The 17,139-nt window shown below is 40.1% G+C and overlaps 1 protein-coding gene across 12 annotated transcripts in view; it reads right to left on the bottom strand.

Moving 5' to 3' along the window:
* The window catches only part of ZHX3 (zinc fingers and homeoboxes 3), a 138,877-nt gene that overhangs the window by 67,894 nt on the left and 53,844 nt on the right, over nt 1-17,139 (bottom strand). Inside the window, exon 3 of one of the 12 annotated variants that reach the window (XM_055372982.2) lies at nt 8,174-8,221. The exons of the other annotated variants lie outside the window; for them this stretch is intronic. The gene's annotated coding sequence lies outside the window, so the exon portion shown is untranslated. The remainder of the gene's footprint in view (nt 1-8,173; nt 8,222-17,139) is intronic. 12 annotated transcript variants of the gene reach the window in all.

The raw sequence follows: 17,139 nt of genomic DNA on the forward strand, positions 1-17,139 counted from the left end.
TGGTTGGGCTTTCCCCTAAACCAATTCTTCTAAAATGGTGAGATTTTAACAAATAAAATGATACAGCTGATATTTTCACAGGGTAATAGGTTAAGAAGAAAAAAATCCAGGCTTTTGAAATATTAATTGTATTAGCATTAATACTAATACCTAGGCCAGGTGCCGTGGCTCACACCTGTAATCCCAGCACTTTGGGAGGCTGAGGCAGGTGGAACACTTGAGGTCAGGAGTTTAAGACCAGCCTGGCCAACATAAGGAAACCCCATCTCTACTAAAAATACAAAAATTAGCCAGGCGTCGTGGCACATGCCTGTAATCCCAGCTACTCGGAAGGCCAAAGCAGGAGAATCACTCGAACCCAGGAGGTGGAGGTTGCAGTGAGCCGAGACTGTGCCACTGCACTCCAGCCTGAGGGACAGAGCAAGACTCCATCTGAAAAAAAAAAAACCAAACAAACAAAAAAACTAATATCTAAATATTAGCAGTACTATGATTTATAGACATGAACTCTTATAAAGAGTATGTATATGGCTGGGCATGGTGGCTCATGCCTGTAATCCTGGCACTATGGGAGGCTAAGGCTGGCAGATCGCTTGAGCCTAGGAGTTTGAGACCAGCCTGGACAACATGGCAAAACCTTGTCTCTACAAAAATACAAAAATTAGATGGGCATTGTGGCGTGTGCCTCATGCCTGCAGTTCCAGCTACTTGGCGGGGCTGAGACAGGAGGACTGCCTGAACCCAGGAGGTCGAGGCTGCAGTAAGCCAAGATCATGCCACCGACTCCTGGGTGGCAGGAGCCTGGGTGACAGAGGGAGAACCTGTTTCAAAAAAGAAAAAAAAGAGTACATACACATTTTGAGACTTGCTTAATACTGGGCAGCTCAGTTATAGCAAGTACTAGTCAAGGGTGGCATGTCACTGTGTTCAGAGTTGGATGAACCTGGGTTCTAATCTGGACTCAGCTACTTCCTAGTGTAGGTCATTTGGGTCTTGGGCAAAGTATTGAACCTCCCAAACCTCAGTTCTCTTTTGCACAATGGAAATCATCTGAATATAGACAAGATGGGGCCCACTATAAAAATTAAACAAGATAGTCTGTGTGGAAGTATCTTTAACAGGCATTAAGTGCCTGTTAAGTGTCTTTAACAGGAGAATTAAGTAGCATGTTCAGGCTTTTTGCCTCCTTCCTCTTCCCCTGCACTCCCCAGTGACCAACTTGCACGCTGAGTAAGGTTTTGCAGCACCATCCTTCTCCTGTGGCTTGTAAACCTCTGCAGTAACTTCAGCAATCTACACTGCCTGCACCCTGCCCTCCCTGTATGCTCCCCTGAATCACAACCATATTTGCCTTTCTAGAGCACATATCATTGTCTTCAGTGATTCCCTGCAGGACAAAGTCTGCCCACTTCAGCCTGGTATCATGGTCCTGTCTTAGTCTGGTCCAACCCACCCTTTCTGAACAGTTCCTTACAAACCCACATCTTCCTACCTCAACTCTGCCTAGGCCATTCCCCTGCTTCAAGCTCTTACAGAGCCTCCCATGGCCTACAGTATAAATTCCTAACTGTTTCAGGTGGCATTTGAGACCCATGGTATCAGGTCCCTGCGCCTCTCCAGTTTCACTGTCTGCTACTCGTTTCCCTCCTTATACTTTACACCCAAGCATAAATCTACTTATAGTACCTGAAATTCCATGCTGGGTCATCACTCTTCAGCTTTACATTTACTCCTCTCTTTGATGAGAATACTCTTCTCATCCATTCGGCAAATTCTTTAACAGACTTCAAACCTCTCTCAAATGCCTCTACTTCTGTGGTACAGTCTGTCCAGAACCGTGTCTTGTACATTTTTCTACTACTTTGCACCTGTGCCTGTCATACAACGATTTCTCAGGGTTTTTTTTGTAATTCACTGACCATTATTAATGTCTTCTCTGCTAAAAGTATAACAACACTCAGCTTTGCATAGAGCAGTTACTTGGGAAATGTTTGCATTGCTGAACACAGGCAGCTTCCAATCTCATGGAAACATCAGATGAAATGCAGAGGATACATGCTATACAACACAGTCAAGAGGACTGAAAGCAGGCAGCAGGAGAATTCCACAATATTCCTGTTTAAAATGTTAAAATGTTAAAATGTTGGTGGCTGCCAGAGCTCAGGAAAAGAAAATTTTTTTATGTGGTTACAGCTCACTCTAACGAGTCAATTACATTGACCTAAAGCCCATGGTGCTCAAAACCGTATTTCTCTCTCCAAAACCTCATTCTTTTATAAAACTCCCTCCTCTGTGGAATGAATGTGGGCAATCGCTTTTGCAGTGTTTGACGATGCCAGTTTATGGCTATGTTTTTCTGTTCACTGAACTGGCTCATTTCTTCAGGAGAACAAACTGTTCTCCACTGAAGCAGGAACTGGCTGGGTTCTAACAAAAAGATTTTTCCCCCCTGACAGTGTTTTTGCAAAAGACCCAAGTCAATTTATAGCCAAGTAACAAAAGGTCAGAAAGGTTAGTCAAGCAATGGGCGTAATTCCTGTGTGTCACAGCCAATAAAGGAAATGGGTGGGGATAAATAGTATGCAATTTTAACCTGAAATTATTTGTGCAAAACTATTCTTGTAAACTATACAAAATTACCCATGACTTCCACTATAAAGGATTTCTCACTCTGATTTTTTTAAAGGCACATTTACTTTGGAAGAACTGAGATGACCTCAAATTCCTCATTCACAAATGGAAAATGTTAAAAACTTTCTTCACACTAATATAAGAAAAACTTGGTCATTGTTTTGCAGCCCTGAAACAGAATTGTTCACATAAAAAAAAATCTCATAGTTAAGTCACAATTAAATACAATTTGCATGACTGAATTTAAAATAAATTGCAAAATTCCCTTGCCAAAAGGGAAACAATATTGACCAAAAGGATAGGCCAAGAAAAGACCCTACAAAAGTGACAGTTCATCTGTTTTAATCATGCTAAAAGTATAACAAACTACTGCATTATTCAGTGAGCATAAGAACAAGAAAAGCCTGCCTTTAAAGCAGACACGAAGAACTGACATCACCAGCCAAGCAAGCGGAAGGCAGATGAGTAATAGCCTGCACTGGGCGGCCAACCAGGCCCAGGCCCATGAGTCTGTGGAGTAAGAAAGCCTTTGAGATATCAAGGTCGTTGGGAGGCCTCCTTCCCCCAGTTCTCCAATACAAAGTCTAATCTACTCACCATTTAAAACAATCTTAGCATCCAAAAGATGAATGGTTAAATAGAACCCTGTCACCGTTCAGACAAAATGGTCTAAACCCATTTCTCCCCCCACCTCCTTGTAAGCACAACTGTAAATCCTGAAAATAACACAAAAGGCAACCAAAGGAGAAGTCTGAAAGAAAAAGGAAGGTGAATTACTTAGGGACCCAGGATTGGAGGAACAACATAGCAGCACATCTTATGACCACACCCCCATTCAATAGAAGAAGGTGGCCGAGGGTGTTTCCGTTTCCCAACCCCCAACCTAGCAACAGAGGGCAGCAGAGGATTGAATGGGAGCTCTGCCGACAATACCAGGCCAGCTGGAAGCACCAACAAGGGGGATAGCTCAGGACCCCACTAACAATAAAGCAGTCTGGGGAAACACTTTTCCCCCCGACTACAGGGCCCCCAGGAAGCAAGCTTCATCCCAGCAGGATGGAGACTCCCTCCTCTACCTAGATATCAGGCAGCATGGCCTGGGGAAACTCCTTACCCCCATCAGACAGCACCAACAGGGACTAGTGGGAGCCGTGGCAGCACCAGATAAACCAAGTGGACCAAAAGAGTACTGCAAAGGCTCTGAAAAGTAAATCATCGTTGGAACCACAAGAGTAAATCCCAGCTCACATGCTGCATCTAAACACTGTGACTGCCTGCTAAAATGGAAGATTTAAATAGGACCCAGACTCTCTTAATAGACAAAATGTCCAAAGTAGATTTTAAAAAATCACCTGTTGGCCAGGCGTGGTAGCTCATGTCTGTAATCCCAGTACTTTGGGAGGCTGAGATGGTTTAATCATTTGAGGCCAGGAGTTCGAGACCAACCTGGGCAACATGGCAAAACCATGAAGATGGACTGAAAACAGACAGAACCTCCAGCACTTATGAAACAATAGCAAAAGATCCAATATTCATATTATCAGAGTCACAGGAGAGAATAAAAAGAAGGGCTGAAAGAGTATTCAAAAAGATAATGACTGAAAATTCCCCAAATTTGCTGAAGGACGTAAACCTAGGTTCAGAAGGTGAACATATCCCAAATAGGATAAACTCAAAGAAATCCACACCAAGACACATCTTAATTATATTTCTGTAAATTAAAGACAAAGAATAACTCTTGAAAGCAGAGAAAAACAACATACTACCTACAAGGGAACATCAATTCAAGCGACAACAGGTTTCTTATCTAAAACCATGGAGGCCTGGCCAGGCACACTGGCTCATGCCTGTAATCCCATGACTTTGGGAGGCCAAGGCAGGCAGATCATTTGAGGTTAGGAGTTTGAGACCAGCTTGGCCAACATGGTGAAACCCCGTCTCTACTAAAAATAAAAAATAATAACAAATAAAAATAAAAAATAAAACCATGGAGGCCAGAAGGAAGTGGCACAACATTTTTATGGTTAAAGGAAGTTTTTCAAACAGAAAGGAAATTAAAAGAATTCTGAAGCATCAAAAGGGAACAGAAAACAACAGAAAAGGCAGAAATATGGGGAGATATATATATAGAGAGAGAGAGAGATTATCCTCCTGTAGTCCCAGCTATTTGGGAGGCTAAAGCAGGAATATTGCTTGAGTCCAGAAGTTCACTTCTACCCTGGGCAACATAGCGAGACTCTGTGTCTTAAAAAAATTAAAAATTAAAAGGGGGAATGTAAACGGACCTGAATGGAAGTCAGGTTTCCACATTGCACTCAAAGTGGTAAAATGCTGATCATAGTAGACTACAGTAAGTCACATAGGTATACTGTAATACTCAGAGCAACTGCTAAGAAAATAATACAAAGAAATACACTAAAAAAACTATTAGAAAGTCAAGATAAAAACCTCTCAAAATGTTCAAGTAACCCAGAGAAAGACAAGAAAAGAAACAGTAAATAATAAATGGCAGATTAAAGCTCTAATATGTCAATAATTAGCTTAAAGATAAATGATCTAAATACACCAACTAAAAGGCAAAGATTGGCAGAGTAGAATAAAAATACAACCCAACTATATGCTGTTCACAAAAACTCACTTCAAATTCAACAAAATAGTTAAGCTAAAAGTAGAGTACTGTCTATAGGATAAAATAGCAATGCTTAAATTATGCTTATCATTCTTGATACAGAAAAATATTTGGATAAGACATGATAAATAAATACATAAATATCCTAAAAGTGAGATACTATATATATATATATAAAACATGGCTTTACACTGTATGTAAGCAATTTCTAAATAAATACCTAAAAGGAATGATATCAAGATATCACTAAGGGCATCTCAATTATCTTCATTATTCTTTCCTATGTTTTTTCAGATTATCTACAATAAGAAAGAATGGCTTTCATAATTTAAAAAATGTTGTTTTTTCCAAATAAAGCAGTCTATTCAAGATAACTGTATTGCTGCCTAGGAAGGAGGAAATAATCTTTATCATTGCTAGCCACCATTAATGTGGATCTTTCTACTGATGAGTTGGCTGTCTATACCTGCCTTACCCTCCAAAAGACCAGAGGCACAGGGCAGAAGGCCTGAAAGACCAGGAAATGTCCTCTTTTCAGACTTTGGGTATGGGATCCAGGGAGGAGGGGCTGGGAGTGGGAAATGAGAAGTTAGGGAGCAGAGGGATAGGGGACAGGGGGTAGAGAGAAGACAGTACAGACAGTAGAGCAGGACTACTGGATGCCTGCTCACTTCTAGTGGTTTCCAGAGTCATTGCTCTAGGTCTTCTTAGGCCTCGCCACTGAGCTAGTTCCTGTGTTTTCTTAATCCATCACCTGAGACCATGTGAGTACATCTTAGTCCCCTGTGGCCCAACAGAGCCAAACCCAGTGTCATCCCGCGATGCTGGTGGCCACAGTCCAGAAGAGGAAAGTCTTCATTTTATACTGCCAAGTAAGTCTAACTGTAACATGCTCATCTTCTTTTATTTTTCAGTTTCTCTCTAACTTTATCCAGGAGTCTTGTGACAGCCTTCCTACCATATAACATGCCCAATCCCTTTTCTGGGATTTTAAGTAAGAAATTCTAAAGTAATCTTCAGTTCTTCCTCACCCATTACTTATATATACAATATATTATTATAAAGGAGACAACACAGAATATAGAAGGCAGATTTCTAAGGTCCCCTATTAGAGGTTTATAATTCTTTTATAAAATGTTATCTTTTCTCTTCCTCAACACAACAAACGAACCCCACTAAAGTCAAAACTGAAAACTCTGGCCAGGAGTCTGTTATATGTAAGATGCCTCCTTGTTGATGTTGCTATAGTCCTAATTAACAGTCGACAGGGCATTTCAAGACTTCTCACTCTTATCACCAGTCCTGGAAAAGTTGTCTTTTTCTATAACTGAGGACATGGAATCCCATCTCTAGGGCCACACAGGATAAACCAAAGCCAACCTTGACCTTAAGGAAATTTGTAAGGACTGCAGGACTATTTTAGTGCCCCCACCCTTGCCATCTCTCATGGTCAAAGTACCAACAAGAAGAGGAAACACAATTTTGCAAATACTTTAGCGTATATTATTTGAGACCACATTCACAGTTAAAATAAGCTTTTATTTTACCTGTTGTCTTGGTTTTTGGGACTACAGTAAAAAAAAAAAAGTATGGACTTGGAGTAAAAGTGTCCCTATTACTTATTAGCTACATAGCTTTGTAGCCTCTTTGTCTATAAAATGGAAATAATTATGTATATCTTTTGTGAGGACTGAATAATGTATTACTTATAAAAGTTCCAGGTGGTCTCCTGGTTCCATTTAATATTCCTACCTTGGTTTCTTTTTTCCATCTACTTCTCATTTATGTTTTCTTCTTGTATTTTATGGACCAGAGTGAGTCACTTTAAATTCTGGTAGAACAGGATGCCATATGAATATACAATATAAAAACAGTAGATACTCCTCTGGGGAGTAGGGGTGGGCACTGACTGGGAAGGGAGATGAGGAAACTTTCTGGGTAATGATAATATCCTTCTAGGTGTCTGGGTTTTATAGGTGTATCCATTTGTCAAAACCAGGTCCATATACAGTTAAGATTTAACTACAATAAAATGCACACATCTTACTTCCAAAGAAGAAACCTATAAACAAATAATTACCTCTACTTAGCGATAAAACATGCTGAAATAGTGAGGGGGGAATGCATCGAAAATACTATGACAAATGACTAGATAAAGGGAAAGCAAAATCAGTAAAATATTGATGGCTGAAAACTGGTAGTGGATATATGGTTGTTCATGGTAATAATCTTTCAATTTTGCAGTATGTTTGAAATTTTTCATAATAAAATGTTGGAAAAAAATTCCTACCAAAAAAAATGGAAGGTACTCAATACTTGTTAGTTCTCAGCCAGGCGCAATGGCTCATGCCTGTAATCCCAGCACTTTGGGAGGCTAAGGCAGAAGGATTGCTTGAGCCCAGGAGTGTGAGACCAGCCTGGGCAACATCGCAAGACCCTGTCTCTACCAGAAGGAGGGAAGGAAGAAAGGAAGAAAACTTTAATGCCATGAGGGGGACACTGCAAAAATAAAAATAAAAATACCTGTTAGTTCCCTTCTCAAATCCTATCCCTATTGTTATTCATCTATTTGCTTATTCACCCGTCAACACGTACTAGGCACACACTCTAGCATTGCCTGGTAAAAGTTGCTTAACCCCAGCTCCTCTGCATCTCAGTTTCCTCATCTATGGAATAATAATTACAAGTGCCTCACAGGATTTTTGTGAGGATTCAGTGAGATAATAAACATGTAGCACTTAGCTCAGTGCCTGCCACACAGTTGGTGTTTGAGAAGTGCTAGCTGTTATTATGTCATTATAGCATACAATAAGGAGCATGGGCATCACAGCAGATTATTCCAGTATCAAGTAATGACTAGAAGCCCTGACTCCTGACTGCTTGGCTTCAAATGCCAACTCTACCACTTATTACCTTTGTAGCTTTGGGCAAAATTCTTAAGCTGTGTCTCAGTTTCCTCATCTGTAAAATAGGAATAATACATGTCACTCTCATAGGGTTATGACAAATGCAATTATATTGCTTATATTATTTTGCTATATATGCATATATGGCTTAGACAGTAGCTGAAACAGTGTAAACACTCAATTGATGTTAGCGAATTCACTATGCTGGATACTCAGAGGACATAATGATGAATGCCTAAGTCCCTGACCCCTCAAGGAGTTGATAATGCAGGAGACAAGAAAGCAACATCAACAGAGGGATCACAAAGCAGCCTATAATGAATGTGTGCTACAGGAAAGGTACTACAATGGGCATGCGATACCCGAGGGAGACTGATAATAGTGAGTGAGGAAGACCAAAGAAGACTTCAAGGGGAGAGTGGCATTGATGAACTGGGACTTGAAGTCAGAAAAGGGTAAGAAAAAGCTTGTTAAAGGACATGGTATAGGCACCCTACTAGAATTTAATAAAAGGTAGGTCAGGGTGGTTTGGAAGATTCATGCCTGGAAAGGTCAAAAGGATTTTGAAAAAATGATCTTTTTTTTTTTTTGACACGGAGTCTCGCACTGTCGCCCAGGCTGGAGTGCAGTGGTGCCATCTCAGCTCACTGCAAGCTCCGCCTCCTGGGTTCACGCCATTCTCCTGCCTCAGCCTCCTGAGTAGCTGGGACTACAAGCGCCTGCCACCATGCCCAGCTAATTTTTTGTATTTTTAGCAGAGACAGAGTTTCACCATGTTAACCAGAATGGTCTCGATCTCCTGACCTTGTGATCCACCTGCCTCGGCCTCCCAAAGTGCTGGGATTACAGGCGTGAGCTACCACGCCCAGCAAAGGATCAACTATTCTTACACTCCACCAGGTTCGTAGAGCTAAGTCTTACAAATTAATTATATCAACCAGTAACTTTTCCTTGATTTTTCTAAGAAATAAATACTACTCATCATTTATCCACTGCACTCTTTATATAGAGAAGCAAAGAATTCATAACCATAACCATTTTACCAACAAGGACATATCTCTACTAAATAATACATCCCAGAGCCTCTAGAGGAAGGGCCAGGGAAGAGGCTACTAACACTGTGGTAGAATCGAGTGAGTTAGTGCCACTCTGGTTGTTTCACTACTTTGAGGTTACAACTTGGAATCTGACTCAAGAAATTAAATTCAGGAAGGGAGAGGTGTCCATGCAGCAGAGAAGAGTTGGCTTCCTTTGGCCACTGCCAGCTGGCCATGCTGGGCCTCAGAGATTGCTATGCCTTGGTAAACACATTTCTGATTTCTGTAGGCACTGAGCAAACTCACTAAGCCTTACCAAAGTGTTTTCAACATCACAGCCTGAAAGAAGTGGCTAGGACAGGGGCAGGTTTTGTGATTAAAGGCATCAAATGCTACTTCAAAATTATGTAAATTAAATATATAAAGTATAAATGAAAACATTTTTTCAACACTGTTGGAAATTAAAATAGTAACAATTTATTTTTACATTTAACTTCAAGGGAAAAATAAAAAGCAAACTTATTTTGGTGTAAACCAAGCCTTTTTAGCAGAGGCACCTTTGAGTGAGGTAGGTGTGCTGGCTGATTTAGGCTCGGAGGAATAATCTCCTTGTCTGTGAGCTCCATGAGGACAGGGACCCATGACTGTCTTGCTCACTGCTATGTTTTTAGGGTGTAATACAGTGCCTGGCATATAACTGTTGCTGAGAAATACCCACTGACAGAATAAGACTAGTCTCCAGCTTTGTAAATTGAGAATTTTTTAAATATTCATTAAGAGACTATTCAGTTCTTAATTAGGTGAGGGTAGAACTGACTTAATACCAACTAAACTCGATGGAGACAAATTAGATTTTTTCCCCTCATTTTTAGAAGGGGTATAGCTTTCTAGGAGCCTCACTATTCCCGTAATTTACCCAGAGCTGTCCTTTCTTAATATCAAAGCATCTAGGAAACAGAATCCCTAATCAGGTTGCTGCATAAGGAACAAATTTAGAGCCCCTTTGGGGGTTTTCAACCTGTGTTCTAGCATGCCCAGCCTTGCAGCAATCAGAATGTCTGCCCCAGGCCAATATGGCACTTCCCTTCACAGACAGAGCCAGGTGTACTCAGAGAGTCCCACACTCCAACTCCTCCTAGACTCCATGCAGACTTCCCGTCTGCTGTCCCTTTGCACCATTCTTCATCTAAACATGTTATAAAACCCTTAGCTTTTGCAATTTTTAAAATAGATTTAGGTAGTGGTGAATCTGGGCTTTTAGCGTCCACATCATCTAAATAGTGTACATTGTACCCAATAGGTAGTATTTCATCCCTCAGCCCCCTCCCACCTTTTGGAGCCTCCAATGCCTATTACTCCACTCTATATGTCCATCTGTACCCATTGTTTAGCTCCCACTTATAAGTGAGAACATGCATAAACCTCTAGCTTTTAAGATTTTTCTGTGTATAGTGCTTCAGGTTGGCTGCTTCCTAATGACAAAGGAAGGACCTTCAACTACAAATGCCTCCAGAAGATTGTGTGGTCACCTTCACATGGATGTGCAACAATTTTCAGGCCATCTTGGCCTCAGCAGCAAACACTAAGGCAACATCTTCAGAGACCTTAAGGCTACTAAGTGGTATCTTGGGACCTGTGATTCTGCATAAAGCTGGTTTGGAATTTCTTTTTTCCAGTTAAGTGCAGTATCTTGCATTGACTAATTTTCTGCTATCATAGCCTCATAAAATGTTCATGAAAATCTCTCATCGTAGCTTTCCACTACTGTACCCTTTAAAAAGGTCTAGGAAATTAAACATATTGGAAAATGAGCCTATAGGCAGCACTATGGACAGTCATCATTCATATTTTACCCACTTATAGGAGGGGATTTAACCCTAAGCTTTCTTTCATATTCTTAATCCAGTTTCTACTCAGGTCCAAATTGATTCTCTAACTCCACAATGACTCTTAAAAGTGAGATAGAAAATAAGATCTTGTCAGGATTTTTTTTCTTTTTTTCTTTTTTTTTTTCTTTTGAGACAGAGTCTCGCTCTGTTGCCCAGGCTGCAGTGCAGTGGCGTGATCTCAGCTCACTGCAACCTCCGCCTGCCAGCTTCAAGCAATTCTCCTGCCTCAGCCTCCTTAGTAGCTGGGACTACAGGCACACGCCACCATGCCTGGCTAAGTTTTCGTATTTTTAGTAGAGACAGGGTTTCACCATGCTAGCCAGGCTGGTCTCGAACTCCTGACCTTGTGATCTGCCCGCCTTGGCCTCCCAAAGTGCTGGGATTACAGGTGTTAGCCACCACACCCAACCCTTTTTTTTTTTTGAGACGGAGTTTTGCTCTTGTCAGCCAGGCTGGGGTACAGTGGCACGGCTCACTGCAACCTCCACCTCCCAGGTTCAAGTGATTCTCCTGTCTCAGCCACCTGAGTAGCTGGGTTTACAGGCACCCACCACCATGCCCAGATAATTTTTGTATTTTTAGTAGAGATGGGGTTTCACCAAGTTGGCCAGGCTGGTCTCAAACTCCTGACCTCAGGTGATCCACCCGCCTCAGCCTCCCAAAGTGCTGGGATTACAGGAGTGAGCCACTGCACCTAGCCAAGATTTCTTTTAAAAAATCATTTTGAGCTAATTTTAGAGTTACAGAAAAGTTGCAAAAATCGTACAGAGTTTCCATATATCCTGGCCCCAGCTTCTCCAGTGTGAGCATCTTACATAACCATTGTATATTTACCAGAACCAGAACTTTAACATTAATACTATTAACTAAACCAAAGACCTTATTCAAGTTGTACTGGTTTTTTCTACCGATGTCCCTTTTCTGTTCCAGAATCCTATTCAGAATCCCCGCTGTATTTAGTTGTTATTTATCCTTAGTCTCCTGCAGCCTGTGACAGTTCCTTGTTCTTTCCTTGTCATTCATGTTCTTGACAACTTTTAAGAGTATTAAACAGTTATTTTGTTGACTGTCCCTTGATTCGGGTTTGCCTGATGTTTTCTCATGATTACTCTGAGGTTATGCATTCTTGGCAAAAATACCACAGAAATGATGTTGTGTTCTTAATACATCATATCATGGGGCTCATGATGTTGATATGTCTTATTGCTGGTGGTGTTGGCCTTGACCTCTTGGTTAAGGTGGTTTCTGCTGGGTTTTTCCACTACCAATTTATGACCTCTTTCTTTATAGTTAATTAACACGTTGAGGTAGTTTGAGATGATGCAAATTCTTTCAAAGCTTTCCTGAAGGACTACTGGCTCCCTTATTCACAAACCTGCTCACTCTGCTTAAAATTTCCAAGAGATTAGTTGATATGATTTCCCTAACTATTTCTGCCACACAAGCACTCTGATTACTTTTGTTTGTTCAGTGAATTTTACTTTTCTTCTGCTTATCAAAAAAAAACACATTTTCATTGTTTAAAAAAATATAATTGTGGAGCTCTCATAACCCCACCTTCAGAGATTAGCACTATAGATAATTTGATGTATATTCCATATGAACCTTTTTTCCTCTTTTAATACCAATGGAGTCAGATACCATGAGCTTAAATCACAGTTCCACCATGGACTTTGGGCAAGTTGCCTAATTTTGTGTGCAGGTAATTCTTTCTTTTTGGGAGGCCAAAGACTTCTTTGTAAATCTGATCTATAGACTCTCATTCTCAGAAAATGCACAATATATAGTACACACGACATTTTGCATACAACTATAGGGACTCACAGACTAGGTTAAGAACCCCTATTCTATTTATCACCTTTGATCCACAATTCTGTTTCTGGTAATCTAGCCTATAAATTACTTGCACATACAAACATGTACCAAAAACATTTCATGTAGTGCTAGCAAAAAATTGGGAATAATTTAAACATCCACCAACAGGGAACTGGCTAAATTATGATGACTCCACACTATGGAATACCCTACAAAGAATGAAGTAGATACATGTGAATGGACATAGAAAGACTCCCATGATATACTATTAAATGAAAACATTTCAGGACTTTGCATGACTCCATTTTTGGTAAGATGAAGGGAGAGAGGGATGGAGAGGGAGGGAGAAAGAAGAGAAAAAGAAAAGAATTAGAGAGGGCATGAAACCTATATATATGTAAATGCATAGAAACAAATCTGGAAAGTTTCACAATAAACCCAACATCAATGACTCTGGGAGAATAGGATTATTGGGTGAATTTTATTATGTATTTAGTCTGTAACTATTATATTATTTGAACTTTTTACAAAGAGTACAACTTTAAAAACCCCAATAAGATTTTTAAAACCCTTTTCATAGGCAACAACTCTGAATGAATATAGATTTTAAAATGTTTAATGACTGGCAGAAATAATTTAATGATAAAAGAATAACCAAACTGATAAGAATTTTGCCCAGAATGGAATGATAGTTCAAGATACACATGACACAAAATCAAAGAGTTAAATGAGAAAAACCTAATGAAACTCTCCATGGATACAATAATGTAATTTGCTAATATTCATTTCTAATAAAAATACTAAGAACAAAAGGCATATAGGTAAAGAAAGATGATATAAAACATCTCTCTAAGCCAAATGTGAAAAAAAAAAGGCAATAAAAGACAGGCCACTTTTACCATCTTAAATAGTTTTGAAGTTCTGGCCAACGCAGCAAGACAGCTGAAATAAGGTAGGCATATATATTGCAGAGGAAGTTAAATATGTTATCTACAGATGAGATGATTGGACAACTATAAGAGCAAAAATAAAAATTTTTGGAAGAGCTTTTTGTAAGGTAGAAATAAAACTTTTACATCCTGTTTTTAAGAGACATCAATTGAACACTGCCATGGGGTAGATGAGGTCACATAGTGGACACTTGAACTCCAGATGTCACTTCTGGACCAAGGTTAAAATTGTTCTTTGTTGAACTCCTTAAAAACTTGAGGGAATACAACCCAATTCCCAAGATTTGCCTACTTCTAGTTCATCAAGTAAGGCTCCAACAGCCTGAAATTTATCACTATTTGTGTGGTCCAAATGACAATGAGGAAGAGGTTATCTCTTGCACCATTTTTCCCTAGAACAGTAACAACAATGGCAACACAAGCAACTAACAATGGTGGAACACACACTGGACACCTTTCTTTCTAAGCACTAAAAGTGGTAGTTCATTTAACCTTCACCACAACCCTTGGTAGTAGATTCTAATTTTGCCTCCAGTTTACAGATGAGAAAATTGAGGCACAAAAGAAGCTAATAACTTGCCCAAGGTTACTCAGCTAGTAGCTGGTAGAGCCAGGAGTTAAACCCAGGCAGTCTGGTTCCAGGCCCATGCTCTTAGAACTACACAATCCTGTTGTCTAAGAATGCACATGCAAATTGTCATCTACAGGAAAGATACAATCTATGAATTAGAGCTCTGGAGGAAACTGAATTGAACAAAAGATTCAAATGACAGAAGGAAACTACTTTCAGCATGGAAAGACCTGAAAGAAGAAACAAGAAGGCACTCCCAGGGTCTCACACATCATTAGCAAAGAGGATCCCTGGGACATGACCTGGAAACATCTGAAAACAATGTGAGAAGGAAGAGAGAAAAAAAACTCCAAGTAAACAAGTTAACAAATAGATTACATGAAGGGGAATCTAGTAGAGTTATTTTTTATTTTTTTAAATAACAAAAGTCTAGAAATGAGACAATCTAAGATATAAAACCTCAAAGAAGCTCAGCAAATCAGGATACCTCAAGCTGTCATCTGTAAACAAACAAAAATGACGCCACCCCCAGACCAAGTGGCCTCATCATTCATCTAACAAACTGTTTCCTAGAGTGGCAGTCAAACTGCATTTCCTTGCCTCCTGACTCCAGAGGGAGCTGACTTAGGTTGTGTGGGAACTCAGCATGCTGGCATTGCTGGCCACTGCCCCTGAAGGAAAACACCTCTTCCACACCACTTTTCTGTATCTCCTCTACTTCTTTCTCTAGCATGGATGTGGCATTTGGGCCTGTTGTGAAGACTAAGCCAGCCATCTGAAAAAGCTCTAGCCACCCCATGCTGGACATGTATTACAGTGCTCAATATGTTCAATTTCCTGAACATAAAGACTGATCTTTGCCAACAGCCAATCCTAAGGCCTTTTAATTTCTGTACATGCTGTACTTGAGGGATTTTATCTCTCTTCTTATGGCTTTGATATCCTCCTTGGTACAAAGTGAGTCTCACACCTTTATCTCCAGCCCCAACATCTCATCTGAGTTTCTGATCCATATTTCCAACTGCTCCTAGATATGTTTTCCTAGACATTCAACAAGTCCTAAAATAAACTTTCCCCTGCTTCTCTGCAAATTAGTCTTTGCACCCAATCCACACCCTTTATGCCACTCCCCAAGTTGGTCAGTAGTTCCACCATCTATCACCACCTTCCCTAAAACTAACAAACAAAAACTCCTCTGAGGCATGCCCTAATTCCCAATCTCCACCATGGCAGGCATTGGTAATTTTAGATTCTGCCCCGAAATTCCTCATATCTCCTCTTCTCCATCATCACTGCTATCTCCTTGCTCAAGCTGCTCTCACCTCTTATCTGGACAACTGCCACAGCTGCTTAACTGACTTCCCTCCCTGCAGGCTGTGCTTCACATGACAGCAAGAATTACCTTCCTAAAAAATGAACTAGAACATGGCACTCCCTTGCTTTAAACCCTCTGGTACAGACCACAGGATACAAACTGAAACTTGTCGCCCAACATTCAAGGTGCTTCACAATCTGGCCCCAACATCCCTTGTCCAGCCTCATCTCCAGCCACTAACCCAAGAACAGGGTGATGTACCTGTGCACCTTCAGACTTTTGCCCTCTCACTTTATCCTCTTTCTCACAAAGCCCTGCTGGTACATACAGTAACATTTAGCTCCCAGGGTGCCTGCACTGACTCACCAAACATCACTCCCTCTCTCTTTCTCTCTCTCTCTGTATCCAGTACACCTGACACATCACATCTTTTGCCATTGTTGGCTGATTTGCACATCATGCCACCTCATCAACCTTGAAGGCAGGGACAGAATTGCCTTTACTTTTGTATCTCCTGCACCCAGCTCAGGATCTGTTGGCTCAGAGTGAGACCTCAGTGGTTGTTAACTAACTGAATCAAAAATAGCAAAATACTTATGAGTACCAGGCTGAGGCTCAGAAGAATTAAGACACTTCACAGAACAAACATTAAGTGGTGAAAAAAAAAATTGGAGAGATAAGGTAGATAAGGAATAGGAAGAGAAGATGCCAAAAAAGGGGCAAATTAAATTTCCTTATATGGAAGAAAAGGCAAGTTCTTGCTTTTGCTTTGATTATAGTAAATAAATACAGAAAAATATGTTTAGCACTAAGAGAATTTGAAAGATTGTTAACCTTTAAAATTTGTTTAAAGCTAAAGAAAGCAAAGAATGTTCTGTAATACAGAAGACATAATGGAGAAGAAACAACAAATATAAAAACAAAGAAACATACAATATACAGAAAACATAATACAATAGCAATAATAAATTAAAGAGTATAAATTCCCATATAAGATATAGAACCTTCAAAGATAAGTTAAACAGACAAAATCCGACAACATTCTGTTTGCAAGATAGGCTATGAAATAACGATAATGAAGTTGGAAAATGTAACAAAATCATTACATAAGAAATTATAGATCACGAAAAAAGAATAGAGAGCAGTATTGCTTTCTGTGCTACCGAAAAATAAAAATAAGAACTAAATACACAACTAATAATCTTGAGAAACAAACAGAAGAATTAGAGGAATTTTTTTTTTTTTGAGATGGAGTCTCGCTCTGTTGCCCAGGCTGCAGTGCAGTGGCGTGATCTCGGCTCACTGCAACCTCTGCCTCCCGGGTTCAAGCAATTCTGCCTCAGCCTCCAGAGTAGCTGGGACTACACGTGTATGCCACCATGCCCGGCTAATTTTT

This window comes from Gorilla gorilla, chromosome 21 (assembly GCF_029281585.2).
Source record: "Gorilla gorilla gorilla isolate KB3781 chromosome 21, NHGRI_mGorGor1-v2.1_pri, whole genome shotgun sequence".
Lineage (NCBI taxonomy): Eukaryota > Metazoa > Chordata > Mammalia > Primates > Hominidae > Gorilla > Gorilla gorilla.